Source organism: Alligator mississippiensis, chromosome 2 (genome assembly GCF_030867095.1).
Source record: "Alligator mississippiensis isolate rAllMis1 chromosome 2, rAllMis1, whole genome shotgun sequence".
Taxonomy (NCBI): Eukaryota; Metazoa; Chordata; order Crocodylia; family Alligatoridae; genus Alligator; species Alligator mississippiensis.
The window spans coordinates 191,772,278-191,794,551 of NC_081825.1; the positions used below are offsets into that span (position 1 = coordinate 191,772,278).

Consider the following 22,274-nt stretch of genomic DNA (forward strand, 5'->3'; position numbering starts at 1 on the left):
AAGAATAGGTAAAGAATAGTCACAAAAGATTAGGTCACACAGAGTGCATCTGCATGTTCATTAATGTGCTGTAATTATGGCACATTAAGTTAGTACCTGTAATAACAGGTACTGTCTTAATGTGCCATAATCAGTGCTACTGCACAGTAGCATTGGCACATTCTTTTCTGTGATGCTAATACACAGTAGACTAATTCTACTGTGCATTAATGCATTATCATAGTTTTTGCCCATTGCACTAATGTGCAGTAGAATTAGTCTGCTGTTCATTTAGTGTCTCATGTAGATGTACTCACAGAAGGTCAGTGGAATACTTGGGATTAGAATCCTAGTGGTTACAGTGCTGCCCACTAGATCATCCTATATCTCATTTCTCTACAGGTGAAAAATATGTAAGGGAAGAGCAAAAGAATACATGGAATCTTGGTAGTAACTCTACATGCAGTTTGGATTTCAGACCAGCTTCCTATTTCCCATTGGTTTTTAATCTCAGGCTCCCATACAAAAGTAATTCAGGGTCACCCTTGAAATATGCATGGAGCCATCTGTAGTAGAAATTAATTTAAAGGCTTTAACTGCTGTGTATCAATCCTTGAGACTGTATCTACTTGATGTTCTTTGATTTAATTTATATTTACAGATAGATTTTCTTTTTCAAGTCTGAATGACCACACTGGGGATCATTAGCTCCACTAGTGTGTAAGTGCTTTTTCTATTACAAGTATCTATAGAGCTCCAGTCATTACAGTGAAATCCTTCATACAAAATACTCTGTTATGAACAACGTGAGAATTCCCAGAACAGTCCCTGTTCTTGCTATCAGAGACTAATCTTAAACTTGGAATTTTCTTTTATTTAGTTATACTTATCGGTTGCTGCAAAAAAATGGGTTTTGCCTGTGGCCCTTAAATGATGAGTCTCGTTTCTTTCCAAAGGTGCTCTGTAATACAGAATCAAGAACTGCATATCCTGATCCTCTTTAACCTTTCACCAAAGCTGAGGGAGTAAAGATAGTTCTTCATGACACTTGTGTCAAACAATAGTTGAGTTCTGAACAGTTTCCAGTTTCATTACCAGCTCTGCACAATACATTTTGAGAAATGATTGTGATCTGGTTGAAAGTGTGGTGTACTAGGACTTGGGCCAATCTGGGTTCTAGGCCTGTCAATTGACAAATATTGTACTGTCAGTTTTCTGGGGAAAGCATTGTCTTCTAGTGTGTGCTTGTGCAAAAACTAATATATTGGGTCCGTGGGCATTGCTTATGTACTGAAAATAAACCCTGAATTAGTACACAATTAGCAGTGTTTAACACAGAATGCAGGTCCTTAACTTCTTCAGTTTAGCCTCCAGCATACTGAAAATTACAAAAGAAGTAATGAAAGGTTCTTTTCAGTGAGAGGGGTGGCAAAATTGAGATTGTCTAAAATTCAACTCTAAAAATTCCTTTTTTTGATGTTTCATTGGAGAAAGAACATTACTTTTAAAAAATGAATAACATCTTTTTTATTGAATTGAGACCATTCTTTTGCTTCATCTATACTGTCCAATCTATATTTTGCCCCTGAAATGGGAGCTTTCATTACTTCTTCTGTAATTTTTCAGTCATGTTGCAGATTGATTTCCCCAGTGGGCACTGTGCTCAGGTGGATGCAGAGACTGCAATTATAGGGTGACCCCTGCACAGGTAGTTGCTATAGCAGAATGATTCTTGTGCAGCATTCAGTAAATCTGGGCCTTACTTTTTCGTGCTGAAACCTCTCTGCCCTACGTAGGATCACTAAATTTATGTTAACAGCCACCTTTCTCCCAACTGTTTAAACAAATACCCAATATATAGTCTGCCTTATTACCTGCATGCTATGCATTTGTAATGTTATAGTCACTCTGCCATTTCACAATGAAAAGTCACTGGTGCTTTCTATTTTTAAGTGAATTAATATATATTCCTCATCCTTATAGAGTATATTTCTCCCCCCCATTCCCCCAACCCTGTGTAACTTGTATATCATTGGTTTGGTATACTGTATTTGGTCCTTTGATCCTTAATGGATCCTAGCTCTTCAGAGCTTCCATTTTTTCCAATTGTTTGTTTTTAAAGCTTATGATATGTTAAAGGAAAATACTGCTGGGTGAAGTGAAAGATACTTGAACAACAAAATATTTAAAACTAGCTTTAAAATATTAGTAACGTTATTTGTATTTTACACAATATAATAAAGACATAGGCTTTCTGAGTTTGCTATTAAGTATAAGGCCCCACAGTATTAACAATTAAGAAATGGTCAATAATTAGCATAAAATCCATGGCTGAATTTTTCAGAGAAGGACACAGGACTTTACCCTACCATCTTCCACTGAAAAATAATGGAAAACATGATTAATATTTGTTGCTTTGCTTTGAAAATCTCAACCTAGAATTTTTCTCTTCCTCCCAGTCCCCCAAATTTGTAGAGTAATAGAAGGCAAGCTTTCAAATAGGAGAGAGTTTTTGAATTCCATTATCATTATGACTATTATTGTAGAGGCAGGGGGAAAATATTTACTTGGTTATATTTTGGGTCTATGTAGTCGATGGGGAATTCTGACTCCACTGCTAAGGTTCCAAAAGAAGGTTTTAGTAGAACAAAACTATTTCATTGTAGGCAGTCCTGAACTTGAGTAATTTGTGACTTCTGTTTCACAGGATACTGAATAGGGCACCACTAAATATTTGTTGTTGATCTGTAGGTGCAAGGTCTTGGTTCTATTAATAGCTGTGCCATTAAACTGTGGGTTGATATTGGATCAGTCACTTCCCTCTGTACCTCTATTCCAACTCTGATCCTTTGTCCATCTTTTTTTACTAAACTTTTTTACTCAGCTAATGATGTGTTTGGTTAGAACTAAGCACAATGGGTTGCCAGTCTCATTTGTGGCTTCTTAGTCTTTAATGCACCAAAAATAATAATCTTGATTTTTACCTTGCCCAAAGGTATTTATATTTATGTTAATTGAGAATACTAAGATTCCTACTGATTTCAGTGAGCTTTGGTTAAGGTCACTGATGCAGTAGTCTTAATCCAGCGGAAGTTAGTGGAGTCTTGTGTATATTGACACTGTGTATTATTAAGAGGATTATGTTTCCTCTGTTAGAATGAACAGAATGCAACATTGCAAGCCATATTCTTGCATAAAAGTGTCTATTTTAGAGTGCTTCCTAGGGATTAAAAAAAATGGTTTGGATGCACAACATCCTTTAACAGTTCAATGAGTAGCTTCCTGTTTGCAAACTCTGATGGTTCCATTAAGGTTTTGCAGAGAGAACTATATTTAGCATTTTCTGGTAGAATCATATCCAGATCTTAATTAAACTGCAACATGATTAACACTAGAACTATGTAAAATATTCTCTGTGAAATTAACCCCCCACACACACATTCAGAAGTGCTTTTTTGTCAAGTTTAAAGAACTTGGCCAAAAATGCAGTACTTGCTTCAAAATGGTTTGTGTTTGTGTATGTTCAGGGGACTGAGCACAGTTATTTGCATTGATGTCAATAAATACAATTAAATACAGCTTTATTATTTATGTTTCTGAATTGTGTGTTGGGTTAGTTGGGTATTGACATGTGAGTCAAGTTGCATGACGTTTCCTGAGGATTCCAGGTGATGGAAACCTCACCCTCAGATTCAGGAAGGCAAAAGGGTCCAACATAAGCAACCTTGATTTGTTGGATAAAGCCTGCGTGAGAAGGTGATTCTGATGCCATAAGTCTTCAAAGATGATGACTAAAGGTAACAGACCACTACCTCAGGAAGAATAGAGGATCTGCTGAGATAAGACAGACTGTGGTGAAGACCTACATGGTTTAGGTAAACATTAAACTTCTGGGAAGTTCTTCTTCCATTCTAAGTTTCCAACTCTGCTGTCTTTATATCTATATTCCAGAAGTATAATTAAAGGGGGCAGCCCTAGGTGCCAACTTGGGGGTGTGCGCAAAAATAGCAGCCACTGCTGCTGTTCCCCACCCCAAGTTACCACACTATTTCTGGCAGCCTGGTGATAGCCACTGCCCTGTGTATCACTGCTGCCCAAGACTGAGAGCTGCTTAGTTATGCCCATATTCAGAATAGGCAAGAGGCATGGCTGCAGAGTGGTTAAAGCACCTTGCTACAGCTCCTGAGGCAAGTCCTTTTCTGGACTCATACTAAAGCTTGGCCTTTACCTCCATTTGTGCTGTTGACCCTCATTGTAAAAGGAAACCTGGCCACTTGGATTGGGGAGACAAAGGTGACCATATGCAATGTTGTCCATATCACTCCCTTGTTTTGGCTAAGCAACTAACTGTTTTAGTCAAATGAATTTATTAGGCTAGAGTGACTTTTGTATGTTCCCAATACTGAACTTAGTCCACTGTGTGCTTTTATATGGTTTGTTACAGGGAGACAGGCTTATTTTGTGCTTTTTCTCCTAAGTCAAGTTGTGCTATGAGGGAATGCTGCTTTTACTGTACAGCTTTCCCTCTATTTATGTGGGTTCTGTATATGCAAATTTGCTCTTATGCAATGACCCTTTTTTATACCCAAAATTCATTATATGTGAGGTAAATTCACCCTTAAGCAATTGGCATAGGTGCCCTGCTCCAAGCAAGGAAGTCTGTGGGGGGAGGGGAAAGGGCCATGGGGCTGGAGCCCCACTCACCCTAGCCCATGCTGCAGCTACTCTGGGAGTGACTGATGCCAGCTGCCTGCAGCTACTGGCTGCACCATGCCCCAAACTCCCCAGGGCTCTGCTTGTCTCCACTCACCCCAGCCCCTGGGCTGTGCCATGTTGTGGTGCAGGCAGGTGGTGTCGGCTGATCCTGGGTCTGCTGCGGCAGGGGCTGGCGTGAGTGGGGAGAAGCAGAGCCCCAGGGTGCAGCACAGCTTGTCCCCACTCAGGCCAGCCCCTGCTGCAGCGGTTCCAGGAGCAGCTGACACCAGCTGCACTGTGCCCCAAACCCCCTGGGGCTCCACTTGTCCCCACTCACCCCAGTCCCTGGGCTGCACCATGCTGTGGTTCAGGCAGGTGGTGCCAGCTGCTCCCAGGTTTGTTGCAGCAGGAGCTGGGGTGAGTGGGGACAAACGGAGCCCTGGGGAGTTTGGTGCACGGTGCAACCCAGTGGCTGCAGGCAGCTGGTGTTGGCCACTCCTGGGGCTGCTGCAGCAGGGACTGGGGTGAGTGAGGAGAAGTGAAGGCCTGGGGATGCAGCAGGGAGCAAAGCAGAGGGAGCTGTAACTGGGCATGGGGTGGGGTGGTGGGGAAGGAGAGTGGTGTGGCTCTTACTGCTATGTGCACCTTGGGAGCACTGTGGGCTGGGGTGCCTGCATTGGGCTCTTCCCAGTGGGCACGTGCCCCCAGATCTGTGTGTGGAAAGAGCACAGTCTGCTGGTGCAGGCTGGGACTGGCAGCAGCACCAGTGCTCGGCAGCACTCGGCAGCCGTGCTGGAAGGGCAGGTTGGGGAGGCTGTGGTGAGTTTTGTAGTGGCAGCAGCCCCCCTTCCAGTACTGCTGCCCACCCTGAGTGCTGGGAAGAACACGGTGCTGCTGCTGGCCTCAGACTGAGGGGCAACCTGCTCTCATTCCTCACACAGATCCAGGAGAACAGCGCAGCCCCCCAGCGCACAGCTCTCCCAGGGTGCATGTAGCAGCAAGAGCTGTGCTTCCCTGTCCCACACCCCACCCCCACTGACAGTTCCCTCTGCTTTGCTGCCTGCTGCAGCCCCAGGAGTGGCCGATGGGCTGCACCGCACCCCTCCTCCCACTCCTTCCTTAGTCCCAGCCTTACTCCCTCCCTCCCTCACTGCCATGGGAATGTATCCTTATTTCTTACATTGTAAACTGGGTTCCCTTTATGCAGATTCAATTTATGTGCAGTTTTCTGGGAATGCATGTACTGCATAAATCAAGGGAACCCTGTATCTTCTTACAGTAATTATTTTGTGGTGGTTGACTGGGTGTGCAACCTTTTTAAAAATTGTATTACCTTTGCTTCCTTGTTTTTAGAGTCCCTAGTATAGGTAAAATTGAGGTTCCTTTTTCAGTTTTGAATCACAAATATTCAAGCTTTGAAAGTCAACATTTTTGACAATAAAGTTCGAAAGGTAGGCTCCTAAATCTGAATTTTGGCATTTAAATAATAGGTCAAAAGTTCTCAATGTCCAGCTGTAGCAAGAAACTTTTTTGCCTGCCCCCCACTCAAATGTGAAGCTCCTCCATATGGCAAAAGCCCCTTTTACAGTAGTTGCCCCCTTTTGGGAATGCTTTCTGTTTTCTACCTTTTCTTCTTTCCTCTCTCTTTTTCTTTTATTATATTATTATTATTATTATTATTTTTCTACAAGGTGTACTTGTAGTGAAAATAGAGCTTGTAGATGCTTTTACAAATGTACTTTAAGTTTAAAAGTAAGTTGTACCATGTAACAATGTTAGCAAGGGCAGGAATCTCTGTATGGAGTAGGTCCCTAAATGAATCATGGTTGATTGTGTAACACAATAGCTGGTCTGGATAAGCAAGTTAATGAGCGGCAATTAACACCTACAAAACCACAGACCAAGGAGAGGAAAGAATCAATACAGAGCCAGGAACTCCCTGAAACTTCACTGTTAAAGGTAGGGAAGCCCCAGTTTGAACTAATCAAGGCTGGAAACAGACCCTTGAGGCTGAAATACTCCCTGATCAACCACTTCCAGAGCTCTATTCATCACGGCAGTGAATCAATCAAAATTCATCAATGGACTCCTGAGACTGCACGCACCTGTGGACATGACCCCTGGAGCTAACAGCTGACATTCAGCAGCTACCAAGAGGGACATCCCTCAAGGTCAATGTCCCCTGGATTGGGTAAGCCCAAGAACTGGGGAGTCACCAAAGTCTGCCAGAGAGGGATAAAAGGCAGCAAAGCCAGCAAATGACCCTCAAGGGCACCCTCTTTGACCTGACCAGCACCCTGCCTGTCCAGCCAGAAGGACCAGCCGGTGATCCCTTCTGAAGCAACATTGCACTGAAAGAAGCTTTGACTGGCCATTGATGGTGGACTTCAGCGCTTGGGGATAGGTATCTTGACACCAGGTGCTTAGTGTTCCTATCTAGCTATTGTGAGTGTGTGTGTGTGCGTGAATGTGTGTGTGTTTGAGGGGATCAGTACCAAGGTTTATGGTCTTTCTTTTGCATCTGTCCGATAAAATAGAATTTTATGATGATCCTGTGACTTGGTCCTTTGTAGCCAACACAGCAGCTTTCACAGAAATTTCTTGAATGCATTTAGTAGGAACTCAGCACTTTTGAAAATCAGGTCACATACTAACAGATTTAAGAGCCGAATTTTAGGCATCAGTTTTGTAAAAAACATTAAAAATCTTGGTTCCTATATCTAAAGGTGGCAAATTTTAACCAAAGTCATCCCTCTGCTCATCCCATTCTAGTTCTTGTTGATGTAGTCAACAGCGGTATTTGACTGATGGCTTATACATAAAAGTTATCTTTGCATAGGTGAGCAGGTATAGTCCCATAACCAAGGCTTGTATCCACTTTGTTAATCACCTATTTTGGCTCCATCATATTTCAGAAGGGGGACATCTCTGTTACTTCATCTGTGAGAGGTTGCAGAAGGCTATTACTTCATTCTAGGCTAAGCATTTTATAGGGTTCCTTCTTTGTGAGATGTCTTAACAGGGAGTTACCTGTAATTTTCACCTTTCGGTTTAGGTTCTCTGAAGTAAAGACAATATTTAGCGGCACAGAATTGCAATTTTCCTGTTTTTAGTACATATTAAATATGATACAAATGGTTCATTGACCAGTAAGGTAAGGCTATTTAATCTAGAGTGATAGAGAGAGAATTTTGGCTTTCATAGCCAAGTCATAGCAAAGAGCATAGCTATCTGGGCATGAACCGTACCTCCAAAGAATATTGGTTCATCTCCAAGTTACTGTGTATTAGGGCTGTGCGAAGCTTTGGTTCCTGATTTGATTCAGTGGAGATTTGTCCCAATTCAGTGGCCGAATCAAATCAGAGGACCTTTAATCTCTCCAAATCGAATCGGAACCCTCCGAATCAATTCAGAGAGATTCTGAGAGATTCAGAGAGATTCGGAGATTCAGACATAGACACAGCTTTACATGTTTTTTCTACATACCTCTAGGTAGCAGGTGGCTCACGAATGCTGTGATGCTGGGGCGCATGGAGTGTCCCACAGAAGCACAGGGGGCTTCCCAGCGTGCTCAGTAGCAGACCCGGAAGTGGACCAGAAGCACTTCCGGTCCACTTCTGGGTCTGCTGGAGAGCGTGCGGGCCCACCCCGCACCCCCTCGGCTTGGCAACAGGTGTCTTCTGGGTCTGGCGGGGGGCAGGGCGCATGGGGGCCCCCATGTGCACTCCCTGGTGGAGGGCCCCCATGCATTCCTGTGGGATGCTCCATGTGCCTCAGCATCGCAGCATTCACGAGCTATGCTGGTACCTTAAGGTACGTAGAAAAAACATTTAAAGCTATGTCTATGTCTGAATCACTGATTCTCTGAATCAGCATCGAATCTTCAGATTCGGCCAAATCGAATCAGGGACAGTAATCTGAATCAACAAATTGAATCACTGTCCCTGATTCGGGCAGAATCGAATATGGCCAGGTTTGCACACCACTACTGTGTATCCCTCTGCCTATCACAAAAGTGGTACTTTGTCCAAAATTTCCATTGTGAACCTTTACATTTATATTGGTACTGTGCTTATATTAAAACAGACAAAACGCAACCAAAAACTAATACTGTATTTACTCAATTCTAAGATGAGGCCCCCTCTCCCTAATTCATCATGGGGGAAAAAACCTTGTTGTAGAAACGTCTATCACAACAGGGAGCTGTGAGAAGCAGCTGTGCAGGAGCCCAGCTGAGGCAGGGACTACATCAACAGCATGCACCAGCAGCTCTTCTCTCTGCCCAGGTTCCCTCTCCTCTCCCTTCCCCCACCTTGCTGGCAAGGTGCCAGGCAGGGCAGGAGGTGTCTGTGCACTGCTGCTGCTTTGGTCTCCAGCCTGCCCCATGCCGCAGGAAGTAGCTGTGCTAGGAGCCTGGCTTGCCACCCTGGCAGATTTCTCCTTTCCTGCCGTGCTGCCTTCCCTCTTCTATGGGGAGACAGGAGAAGAAAGAGGGCTGGGAAGGAAAAATCTACAGGGTGCTAAGCCAGACTCCCAGCACAGCTACTTCCTGCAGCATAGGGCAGGAGCAGCATTGGGCCTCCACCTGTGCCTGGATCAATGGGGAAAGCATCAGAAGAAGGCAAACGGTGGGCTGTTAGTCCCTAGGGGGGCAAGGGATAAGGGGCAGGATGCCTGCTCCCCTACCTTGGTTCCCCCCCTACACCTGCATATGCTTTCCCCATTTCCTACTCCTCCTTCCTGCTTTCCCTGCTGCTTACCTCCACCTCTGCTTCCCCTGTATCTGCTCCTTTGCTTCTGTTTTTCCCATTTTGTTTACCCCCCAGCTGCTGGTTTCTTGCTGCAGCGGGGGGGGGGGGGGGGTGGAGGGAGGGGAGGGCAAATTTAAGATGACCCTCCATAATTAGATTCTAGACATAGAACATTATAATAAAGTTATAATTTTCCATATCTAGATTCTAATTATTGGAGAGGTTGTCTTAAATTCAAAGTCATCTAAGAATCAAGTAAATATAGAAATAGGGCCTTGCATTTTCTTGCTACTTTGAGTAAAAAGGATCTCAAGGCACTTTCTGAAGTTGTGCTTTGGTAAAACAACCAGTTTAGGGTGTGACTCTCCTATGCCATATAAAACACACAGACAGGTTTAACCACCAGTGAATCGCTGTGACCCGAGGTAAAACACAGCAGCCATTTAAACATATACAACCATGCTATACAGTAATGAAGGTCTGGGAATGGGAAGGGGATGGCATATCCAAATTAATTTAAGTGAATAGAAGGTAGCTATTTCAACTGGAATTTGGTCTGAATACAAACAATGAAATCTAGCCCCTTAGCATGCACTGTGCAAATAATGCAAAAGGGCCACAATGCAGGTGCTGATGGGGCTGCTGGTAATTCCCCATAAAGAAGTTCCTTGCTGGCATAAAGCTGCTGCATTTGGCTTTTGCCTCAGCTCACTTCCTACTTCCCACATATGGAATATGTGAGGGGTGATGGAGCATGGCAGTTCAGACCTATATACCTGGCCTTCACTGGTGTGGGAGTCACTGGCATGACCATTAAGAACTGCTTTTAAACCTTATCAGGCCCAGGTCTGGTGCAGACCAACCCTTCCAATCATGGAGTCCTGTGTATTACTATCTAGCTGTAGGAAATAATCTGGCTAATGCCACTCCAGCAATGGCAGTTAAAATGAGTCTTTACAGGTTGTAAATGGCTGTCACCTAGGTTTTTCTGCCTCAAAGAAAACTTCACACAGTTCTGAAATGGGCACCCTATGTAAAGTCCCAAACCCAATGAACATAAAATTGGATATGAAGAAGACTTTCTGGATGATAGACTGCCTGGCTTAGCAGCGCAGAGAAATCTATCACTGTGCCACCCTTCTGGTAACTAGAACTTCAGTTTCATGTACTGTAAATTTCATCTCTTAATCTTCCAAATAGGAAGTTTCTCAAGAAAATTTAAATTTCATTTCTTGCTGTCTGTTACACACGTGATCTGGAAGATTTAAGACAAAAATTAATAATTTTCAGGTTGAGTGCAAGTCATCAGCTTCTTAACTGTTTTATAAAGGCACATGCTTCTTGGGCTAACTTAGGAGGAAACGTTTTTTTTAAACTTTGTTCAAGGCCAATTTGGCCCCAGCATTGAACCTGTTCAGCTGTAACTGCAAAACGACTCCACTTCCTTCCTATAGTTGCTGCCAGCTTACAGTATTTCAACCAGTGTCCATAAAGGCCTTTAGATCTGTACTGACTGTAAACTAGAGGCCCAATTCTTCTTGCTTACACCTGTCACAACCCAATTAATCAGTGCCCATGCCACTAGCAAGAGATATCATTCAGACCATCCTCACTTCGCACACAGTAGTCAACTAAGGGTTAAAAGAAATCCTTCCCAGAAACTTAAATTTATGCCCACGTCACAACCAAGAAATGAAACTTAAGCCTACTAGCAAGAAACGAAACTTAACCATGATTTATGATTGGTCAGAGTAAAAGGGGATAGCCCTGCCATAAATCCCTGCAATAAAACCCGGAGGGAGAACTGTATATAATTGGTCAAGAAACAAGCGTAAGCCCTTCATCGTAACCTCATAAGTAACAGGCAGGAAACCTGACCCACTACTTTGTAACCTGATAACACAAAGAACTGCTGCTTGCCAAAAAATTAAAGATTCCATTTAGCAGTTCATCATTGGATACCTCTGTTAGTTACCTCTGTCTATAAATAGTTTAGCAACTTCCGCCCAAGCCGGAGAACTTTGGGGGAATCTCTGAGGAGAAACCTGAGTCCATCACCAAAGTGGCTTGGCGGTCTGATCACCCGTCAATCACTCCCCGTCATCGTTAATCTTGACGTATTAAAGCCCTGCAGGCACGATAGCTCGTTCCGGCGCCATGTTCATCATTGATTGATTGGCTGTAACCCGAACCCGTACGCTTAACCGTAATCGATGCAACTGTAACGGAACAAAGGCTCAGCCTGCGTCGCATGTCACTATCTGGGCGACGTAAGTAAACAATCTCCTGTAACCAACACGCGTCTGTGCCTGGTTAATTTCACCCCATCCATTAATTATCCGCCTGTCAAGGTGAAAGTTTTACTGCTCCGGTGGGAATCAGAAAGCAGGGGCCGGCGCTGCTCTGATCCCCGACAACACCAATATAATGCTTTTGGCCTCAATGGTGTTACTCCTGATATAAACCAGTCTATAAAAAAGAATCAAACCTTAGAGGCCACATTCTCCATAGGTGCAAATCAGCATAGCTCTAGTGATTTTTTTTTTTCATGGATCTGTGTCAGTTAATGTTAACTGAGGATTTGTCCCTAGATATCTTTTTCTGGATTTTTAGTAAAGAAGGCTTTGTGAAATTTGAATCTCTTGTCTGGACCTCTGCTAGCCTCTATCTCATGGCATTTTGAGACATGGTTTATGAGGATAATGTTAATGCTTCATTTGAATTGGTATAAAAATGTACTGAATCTAACAGTCTAGAGATGGAGAAGCTATAAACACAGATATGGTATGGACACCCACCTTCTCATGTTGTCCAAAAAGGATTGGCACTTGCTTATTATTCCAAACAATGGAGGTATAAAAAGCTTTGCTCTGTGAGAAGATACTAAATCACCATTCGTAGAAGCCAATGAGAGCAGAACATTGTGGCTCTCAGCAACTCTGTTGAAATCAAGTAAATGCCTGATTAATTAGGAGCCTCTTAATATGCCCGAGTAGTTTGATATCTGGTCCAAAAACCCATCAAAGCCAACAGAAGTTCCATTGACTTCATTGCTTTTGAATGAAGGTTTAGGATACCTGACTTGCCTTAGTTTCCTATTGTTGTGACCTTCCTGTATCATACAAAAATTATAGATCCTTGGTCCTCTTTTGCAGGTACATGTTAATTGTTATTGGTGAGCTTTATCTCTTGTTCATCCTGTATCACCTATCTAGTAATGATGCATTAATTATGGTATTTCCATGTCAAGGTCATAAGGAATTGTCATCTCTCTGTCAGTTGGATCACTTGTATGATCCTATTTGACACATGGGAAAAGTGGAGGTCCAGGGAACCAATACATCACAGGAAAAGCAGTGGCAGAACTGGAATTGGCATGTAGGAGCTTTGACCTTCTCCCTTCAAGTCTGATACACGGGCCACAAAGTCAGCCTTCCCCTATTTGTCCTTGTAGTACTTCCTTTGATTTCTTTCCCTGCTTTGGCTCCAGGCTCTCTCCATCACTCTTGACTGTTGGTTTTCCTCTAATTATCATCTAGCCTTTTCCTATCACTCTCCAATGAGTTTTTCTCTGATGGTGGAACCTCCCTTTTAGGTCTTTTTCTTACTTTGAATGTCTTTTTGACTCTCTTACCTTCTCTACCTGATAACATGACTTACCCCCTAGGTGTGGAAGTTGTTGGGTCCATCTACATATGGCTTTAATGCGCAGTAGCCTCTTTTACAGCACCTTAAAGTGCCATGTGAAAAACCATGCTATTACGCTAATGCGTCATAAAATAGGCTACTGCACCTTAAGTGTTACTTAAAAATGTTGCACATTTATTACTGTACATTAAGGCAGCCTAATGTGCATTTCTTTATTACCTCATATTGGAGGTAGTAAATTTAATGTGCAGTAGGAAAAGCGCCTTAATGCAAGAGGCAGCTGTGCCGCCCACCTATTCCTTCCAACCTCCTCTCCCCCTCTACTGCCTGACTAAAGACCGTTTGAGTAATAGATCCAGCAGTGATAGGAAAGGGGGAAGGGATGACTTAGCAGTCTAATCACGTATCTTGAAAGCAGCCACTGATAGGGAAAATCTGTCAGGAAAAGCTTGTTCACTGCCTGCTTCCCTGCTTATGAGTGACATTTCAACTGAGATGTGCCAGATAGTAATGGCACAGCCACATGGCTTCTGTTGCACCAGATAAGAGCTGTTCAGGGATTTTCCACTTTTTTTTTGTTCCCCAACAGAAACAAGTCTGCTTCATCTCGCTCCATTTCTGACTGAATCCATGTGGTTGAGTCTAACTGAAGGGATGCACTTACTCAAGCTGCGGCAGATTAAATTTACATTGGAGATTAGGAGGAACTTTTTGGCTGTGAAGGTGATCAAACATTGGAACTGCCTACCTAGAGAAGTTGTGGAATCTCCATCCCTGGACATTTTCAAAAGTAGGTTAGAGAGGCACTTGGCTGGGATGGTCAGGGATGACCTTACCTTGAGCAGGGGGATGAACTAGAGGTATCTTCCAGCCCTGTCGGGTACCTTCCAGCCCTACTTTCTTATGATTCTGTGATTTAATTTTTGAGTACTTAAATGTCAAACTAACAGGAAGCTCAGGTACTGCAATGCCTCATGGGAGCTGCAGTGTGTGAATGCTTTAAACTCTCATGCTCTGTTTTTGAGGTCCTCGGCCAACTGTGTCTGCCAAGATGCACTATGATCTTTTCTCTGACCAAGCTACATGGTGAGGAGGTGTAGCCCACATTCTTTTTCAGTCTCTGGCTTTCAAAAACTGCTTTTCCTGTAAACAGTCCTACTGCTACTACATCCTGGCTTCACCTGCTCCCTCATTTTGCTCCTCTATGGTCACGTTTACATGTGCAAATGCTGTGGGGTGGGTTTACTCCAGAGTAAATTACTCTAGAGTAAACCTACCCTGGGCAGGTGTCTACACTGCTGCTCCATGCAGCAGTCTGCTTCTGCCCACTCCAGTCCTGCACCAGCCCCCTGCAACAGCTAAGGAGAGCTCTAGCTCCCCTTGGGTGCTAGCCCAGGAGCTGGCAGGGAGCATGGGGCCAGGAGACAGCTGTCTGCTGAAGGGGGTTGGAAGATTGCTCCCTGCACTTGGGAGCTGCCTGCTGCCGGGGGTGGGCTTCAGTGGCAGAGTCCAGGTGGGAACAATGTCCCCCTGCCCCAGCAGCAGGGAAATCCTGGCCCTGGCTCCCTGACTGGGGGCTTGGAAAGAGCTGCAGGGGAGGGGCAGGTCCCAGCCCCCTGCCCCTATCTGTCAGTGGGGCAACTAGCAGTAAGCCTCCAGCTGGGCGGGAATCCTCGCCTAGCCAAGGGTCTCACTTCTAGCTCCCCTGCTGGTGGATGGAGCAAGGGGTTGGGACCTGCCCTTCCCTTGCAGCTCCTTCCAAGTCTCATGCCTTGATTGCTCAAGTGAGGTAGGGGGCAGGGATCTGCTCCTGACCGGGACAGTTCCCGGCTTGCCCCAGGCTGCATGGGGAAGTCTGCGCAAACAGCCTGGAGCCAGCTGGGGACTGCCCAAAACACGACAGATCTAGGGGTTGGGAACCCTCCCCATGCTAGGATCTCCCTGCCCTAGCTACACAATTGCAGAGTGGGGTCTGGGAGGTCTGTGCTGCCAGAGCAGGGGGACATTGTACTCACCCAGGCTCCAGTGGTGGAGCCTACCCCAGCAGTAGGCAGCTCCCGAGGGCAGGGAGCAATCTCCCATCCCTTGCTGTCTGGATGAGTGGGAGCAAATTTGCTTTCAGTTTGCCGTCTACCCACGGAACCATCTGATCTGGCCTGAGGACATTGGCTTCAGTGGTGTTTAGCAGTGGTCACTCTTCCCATTCCACCATGGGAAGAAAAAGTGGCAGTGGTGGCCTGGTGCTAATGTCTACCTATCTTCTAGCTCTGACTTGAACTGGGACATTTTGACTTGCAACCTGACTGGCGCTCTATAAAGACCTGTCATATTCTGTCAGGGAGATGGATGAGATAATTCAAGTTCTTTTCCATCTCTAATTCCTGATGCTGTACCATGTATTACATATAGCCTTTTCTTCCCAGCTTTAAGGAAACAGTCTATGGTGACATGGAACAGGGGAATGAGAAGGTGGAGGAAAAAGTATTCGAGTATTTGACAGAGCGTTTTCCTTATTGGGCACATATACACAATATGCGTTAATGCACATTAGCCTAATTTCATGCACATTATGGACACACGCCTACATATGCATGCCCTTAATGTTCATTAAAATGGCAAAATTGGCTAATCACACTTAAATTTGATACCTGCAAATGTAGGTATCAAATTTTGGTGAGATTAGTTAGAGCACATTAACACACATGTAGATGTGACCCGGCCCTAACTTTAGCGCCGGGTCTGCCCAGCCACTAGGGGCACATGGCAGGGCTGCAGAGACTTGGCACTAACTTTAGTGCCAAGCCCCTGCACGTATAGACACCTGCCAAAAATTGCTTAATGTGCATTAGCTTAATGTGCATTAAATTTAGTTGCTCTTAAATGCACATGTAGACATGCCCAGTGTCTTTTCCTCCTTTTGCTTTCATCTGATCGTAAGTCTAACTCAGCTGGCATGCACTGTGTTGGGCAGATGGACTAGTGATGGCATATGTAGTATAGCTGTTTGTGTGTGGACAGCAAGTTTTTGATCATGTATTTACTAGCTAGGCAGCAGCCAGTATGTAAATAAAAGAGACAACCTGAAATGGAACACCAAGATCATGGGTAGCTGTTTTGCAAACAAGAGGAGAGCATGTGCATGACTACAGGAACTAGTTAATGTTCTATAAGAATACTGATCTTTCCTATCAGGTGTTTCTCACCCAGTAAAGATATTACAGCAGTGAGTGATTGGTGAGAAATGGTCTGTACATTTATCATCGTGATCCATCTACATTTCTTTTTTTCCTATTCGTCTTTTACCTCATCCTTTTTTCTTCTTCATTTACATCACATGTCATGCCTGGCTTTCCTTATGCTACTAATTTGAATCATGTACAGGGCACTCTGTATTGAGAATGAATTTAATCCATTTGACTAGCATGATGAAGATCCAGTTCAGTTGTCCCCAGGAAAGTGTATCTCGTAAGTTGCTGATGTAAGGTTTCCTGCAATTTCCTCAGAAGTTGTGAGGAAATTCCCCCAATACTTTAGACAAACCAGTACCAGATCAAAAGGATAGGGGCCTATAGAGCAAATTCTCCAGTTCTATATTAAACATCTAAATAATGGGTCACTCTTTAGGATGTAGGTTAGAAATTAGAGGCATATTCTCTCTTCCTTCTACTCCTGAATTGAGGAGCATTGTGAAAAGGTGGAAGTAAAGCCAAGATGAGGTAGCAGGGCTTTTTGCAGAAAAAAATGTACTGATATTGGTCTGTCAGAGGTGGGATACTGGGGTACATGGATAGGTAGGCTGATTATACGGAAATCCCAGAAATCCAGGACAGCATCCAGGAAATTCAGAACACTTCTCCTCCCCCTGCCCCCATGCTCTCACACGTTGGAAGGGGTGGGGCTGCATGCCATGCCTGCAAGGTGCTCCACGCCACTCCAACTCCTGGCCAGACAGTGCCACATGCCCCTGCATTTCTGGGATGTCTATATAACTCCCAACAGCCAGTCAGGACCAGCCTCTGAAATCCAGGACTGTTCCAGCTAAACTGGGATATACAGTCACCCTATGGATAGGAGATATGGTCCAGTAGTGCAATTCCAGGGTTCCTATAAGCCTAAGGAAACTGGAGTTGAATTTCAGAAGCCTTGCAACATATTGAAGGTATTCATAACACTTTACAACAGTACAGTATGTCTGTCTTTTCCAGTTTGCATTCCTTTTCTATGGTGTAAATGTAAAAAACATTGGCCTTGAGTAACCACTTTCTTTTTTTCTGTCACCTCTGGTGCCCCTCCTCGCGTTGACGCATGTGGTGGTTCACTTTTGTAACTCCTACATGTCAAGACAAGACAATACCCTGCAGTTGATAAAAGGTCTTCCTGAATGCAGCTACAATTTAATCTAAAACAACTCCTGACAGCTTACAGACTGTAATTTTGAAGAATGAGGTTGATGTTAATACAATGGAAGCCTTTTCAGAAAGAGAACAGTTGCATAGAATGTTTAGAACAAACCCTAAAGCATTTGTAACTCCTTCATGCAATACCACAGGTTTTCAGCAGCAGGTCTTGCAAAATGGGGCATCTCAGCTGTTAGAGAGGCAGAATAAATAACAAGGCTTCCCATTTCTGTTGCTGAAGAGAATGGGAGCTGGGTGTATGCTGTCCATTTCCTGGGAGATGAAAAAAAAAATAAACACCCCCAAAATTTCAGCTTACTTTAGAGAATGTCCTTATCTTGTCTGGCTCCCAAGATAAAAACAGGTAGAGCAAAATGGAAATAGCCCTCAAACCTTTATCCCCACCCCCCGACTTGAAGATGATTAAAAGTGCAAGATAGATTCTTAATACTGTTGGGGTGTTTGGGCTGGCCAGCATTTTAGGGTGGGTGAAGCCAATTTTCTGTTCACTTCTATGTATGTATGGCACGTAGTCAGTGCTCTTCTCAAACCTTTATGCACCTGCCGTGGAGATACCAGGATGCTACATGGAGCAATGGAAGGAAGAATTTTATTATCCCTCTACAGCTGGCTAGCCCATAATTTTCCAGTGAGTGTTTTTATTGGGTCTACAACCAGAGCACTTGTAGAATGGGCATCTTGGGGACCCATTTTGAAAATAATTTCCTTATCTATACAAGGCTACTCCCTGTCACAACTCCTTACTCTGAGTGGAATTATGTATGTATTTGGGGGAAAGATTTTGACTGAGAATCATTACTATAGTTATTTTCTTTGTAGAACACAGGTTGCAATTGGCTTCCCCCCCCCACATATACTTATAGCAGTAGATTGTTATTTGTTTTCAAATCTCTCCCTGAGCTGAAAAAGGGCAATGCTTTTCTATTGAATTCATGTGATAAAATAATCTTGATTCAATATGCTTCTCTGAGCAATAAATAGAAATGGGCTCACAAGGGCAAAATCTGAATGCCCTCCTCATCTTTCTACATAAATCTTTGTGTGACAGGGGGCCATCTTGGGGCCACGTCTCAATATTGGCCCACCCACCTGTCTGAGTACAGCAGTCTACCCAGTTTTGCCTGCCATGAGTTGCTGTTCCTAAAATTGGTATAAAATGTGGGAGGCTGCCCATTTAACTGTCCTGATGCCAGGGGGTGCTATACACGACTCCAACCTTCCTTCTAGTGTCCCATGCCTCGCAGATGGCATCCATGTTGCTCCAGTGCCCCACACTGACCTGAGCTCCAGAGTCTCACATGGGACTCTCACTCCCCACTCACAGTCACAGTGCCCTCACACTGGGCAGTTTTTAACCTTTTGACCTAAACTCAGCCTCACCATGTCTGAGGACTTACCAGGGTCTTGGCCTCTGGCCCAACTGCGGCCTCAGGCATCCATAGACCTACCTTGGCCTAACTGCCCCTTTCCTGGGGCTTCAACTTATGCCCTCCTACTAGGGCCTTCTTCCTCTTCTCTCTCACTTGGGTCCTTTCACATCTGTCTTCTCTGGGACTAACACTACTGCCCCCTCTCTCACTGGGGCTACACAGGGTCTTACCCTCCTGTAGGACTGGGATGTTACACAGACATACCTGGTTCCATGGGCAACTAGTGCCACCTTAGTCAGGGGGGCATGTGTCCACCGCAATGACCAATCTCGCCAACCAGGAGGGGTGGGGACCAATTGTGCTGACCACAAAGTGGCCACATTGCACCTGGAAGTGACCGCAGTGCTTCCCACTCCCTGGCTGGTGCTCGCAGGGTGGCTTCCACCTGCCCCCCTGCCCATTGGCTAAGCAGCAAATGCGGCCTGTCAGGGGATGCACCAGCACTCTCAGGGGGTGCATGTGCACCCCCGTGAGCCCCCCTATGCATCGCCACTTCCTGGTCCCTTTTCTGCCTCCTCACTGGGCCCACTCTAACTATCTGCCCTCTCACTAGGGCCTCTGGGGTTTTCTAGCCCCTGGGGCTCAGATGTCTGGAGATGTGCCTGGCCCCAGTGCCTGTCCCTGGCCTCGGGTATTCCACCAGAATGTGGGGGCTGGGGTTTTAAGGCTCCCTCCTCACCTTTCACTGGGGGGCAACTGGCCTGGCATTTCTGGGGAACTCTCTCACCACAGGAAGTCCCACCAGGCCATCCTTCCCCAGCAGGATGCAATTTTCAGTCATACCTAGGACCAATGCAGGCCTACCTGCCCTAGTTTCCTCTCTACTGGGATACCTGTTGTTCCTGGGCTGCTGCTGGCTGCCTCTCACTGGCCCAACTCTCCAGACCCCTCCTTGGATGCCTCCCAACCAGAGGCTGAGTTTCAGCCTCTTCATTTCAGCCTGCTGTCTTGCTGAGACTTTCTTCCCCTAGACAGTGATGTCCCACCCCTACACCCCATCGAGGGGACCTTCATCTTCCTTAGGCTCTGGCCCTGCCTCCAGGGCAGTCAGGGTGTCAGATAGCTCATCATGGCCCAGGCCTGCCCCTTGTGTTGGGCTTCATTGCCCTTCAGCCTGGGCCCCCTCTTGCATTGACCAGTCAGGGAGCTCTGGTCCCAGCATTGCAGCAGCTGACCTCCTTAGGCAGCAAGGGTCCCCTTGTGGGCCCCACCATACAACCATCTCACACTGGGTGTGCGTAGAGCCCCATAGTTCTTAATAACATAGCTCTAGTCTCAACCAGGCTCACCTGAGCCCCAGGCCTCACCCCTGCCTGTTCTAAATCAGGGGCTTGCTTAGTCCCTGTGTAGGCCTGCAAGTTGTGAGCCCCTTTTCTAGGCTAGACCTTTCTCTCTCTATGCCTAAGCCTTCTTTGTGGGACTTGGGAGAATCTCCTACCATCCCCATAGTTCCTTGCTTACTTCCAAGGTGTTGTGAGCAGCAGCTCAGCCGGGTGTTGTCCTTCAGCTGCTTGCAGCAGACTGCTGTCTCAGCCCTGAGAGCCAAATCTAAAATGGCCACCTCATCAGGGCTGACCCACACCTGCCGGCTACACCTTCTGGCCATGTACCTTCTCTCTTAAAATGGCTACTGCGGGGAGGGTGTCTCCCTGCTGCTCACCATGTGGGCTCATCCATCGCCTACAACAACCCATTAAGTGGCAAGTACCCCAATGGTGCTCTACCACACTTCGGAAAATTTTAAATTGAATGTTGTGAATTGCATCTGTCTTCAGAGTAGCCTAGATTAGAACCTCACATCTGAACTTCCCTAAAAACTTAAAGAACAGTTACATCTATGTTCAGAACTAGACCTAAACATTGTGGCTTGAAATTCATCTTTATTAATTATCTACTGAATATAAAAAACAACTGAATAGACCTTCAGCTGCTTCCAAAAGCAGTGAGCAATACTCAACTTTGCTAACTCTAAGTCTTTAAGTTTATAAAACCTTCTTTCTGAAGGAACACCAAAACAATTCATGTGTAGGAAATACCTGTCACTAACAGGAATAAGAAAATACCTGTGTGAATTTTCATTTATATTTTTAGTTCCTACTGTCTTCCAGTTGGGTTGTGCTCCTGTGAGCCATGGAGCATAAACAAGCAATGACCTAAGAATAGCAAGAGTCACACACAGACAAAAATAGAGGAGGGTATCCTGAGGGACTTTCATAAATCCATGCAACCTTTAAAGTCAGTGGAGTAAAGTGTGAGGAGGCAGCATCTACTCCAAAGAGAGAGAAACGATTCATTATCTAGTTAAAAAAATACTTCATAAATATGGAAGGAGTGGGGTTGTATTTATAGACTACAAAATATTTCCTGAATGATAGTGCTAGTTGATTGTATTGACAGCAGTTTTCAAAATCAAATTGCTTCTGTTGCTTTGCCCTTCTGCTTTTATCAAGATAGACTTGGCTGCAGCAGGGACTATAATAAGCAGTTAGCAGTTAATCCTGTGCTCACACTGGGACCTTGCTTCTAGGAGTGATAACCAATGATTTATCACTGTGAACAGCAAAAAATAAAGCCTGAGGATTCTAGGCTGTTTCAGGTTCAATTTCTGAGTACATAGATACCACGTCAATTTTTCCAACCACTGATCTGAGTTCACCAAACAGACAGGCTGCATAAGATTTAGCAAAAATTACTTTGTTAAGGCATGATCATTCCCCCAGTGCAAACCTGACTGAGATCTAGTAAAAGACTGCCCTTGACCTCAACTAGCCTTGGAACAGGTGTTTTATGCAAGAAAGATCAAGCACTTAACAGTGCAGGGGATTTAAATAACTTGACACAGGGATCCATCCCCCCACTTTTTTTTAGCCATGTAAGGAGTTTGCACAGGTATTCAAAGATAATTTCTCTGTCATCGGTCAGTGAAGAGCATCACTGTAGAGGGAATTCAATCAATGCACGCTTTTCCGTCAGTGATAATCCAAGTGCTGACATTTCTATAGGCCCCTTAGCTGCTACTTACACATCCAGGGTAGTACTGTTGATGCCACAGTTCTGTCCTGGTTATGTGCCAAAATAAAGAAACCTGTTTCAATTCACTGAATATAAATTGTTATAACTTAAAATTAGATAGGAATTTTCATTTTTGAACCACTTCCCAAACATTAACAAACTAAAGCCTTTCCATTTGATGTGAATTAAGTACTTATCCCCATTTTACAGATGGGAAACCAAGGGGGTAGAAGTAAACACATGGCTTGTTTTTCACAGGTTCTGAGCACAACTGAAAAATAACACGTGAATAACTTACCTAACAGCTACAAAGGGAGTCACTGCGAGAGGCAGGATCAGAA

General features: G+C 44.7%; 1 protein-coding gene across 1 annotated transcript in view; it reads right to left on the reverse strand.

Annotated features, from left to right (window-relative positions):
* The window catches only part of KCNC1 (potassium voltage-gated channel subfamily C member 1), a 151,746-nt gene that overhangs the window by 84,457 nt on the left and 45,015 nt on the right, over positions 1-22,274 (reverse strand). The window lies entirely within an intron of this gene.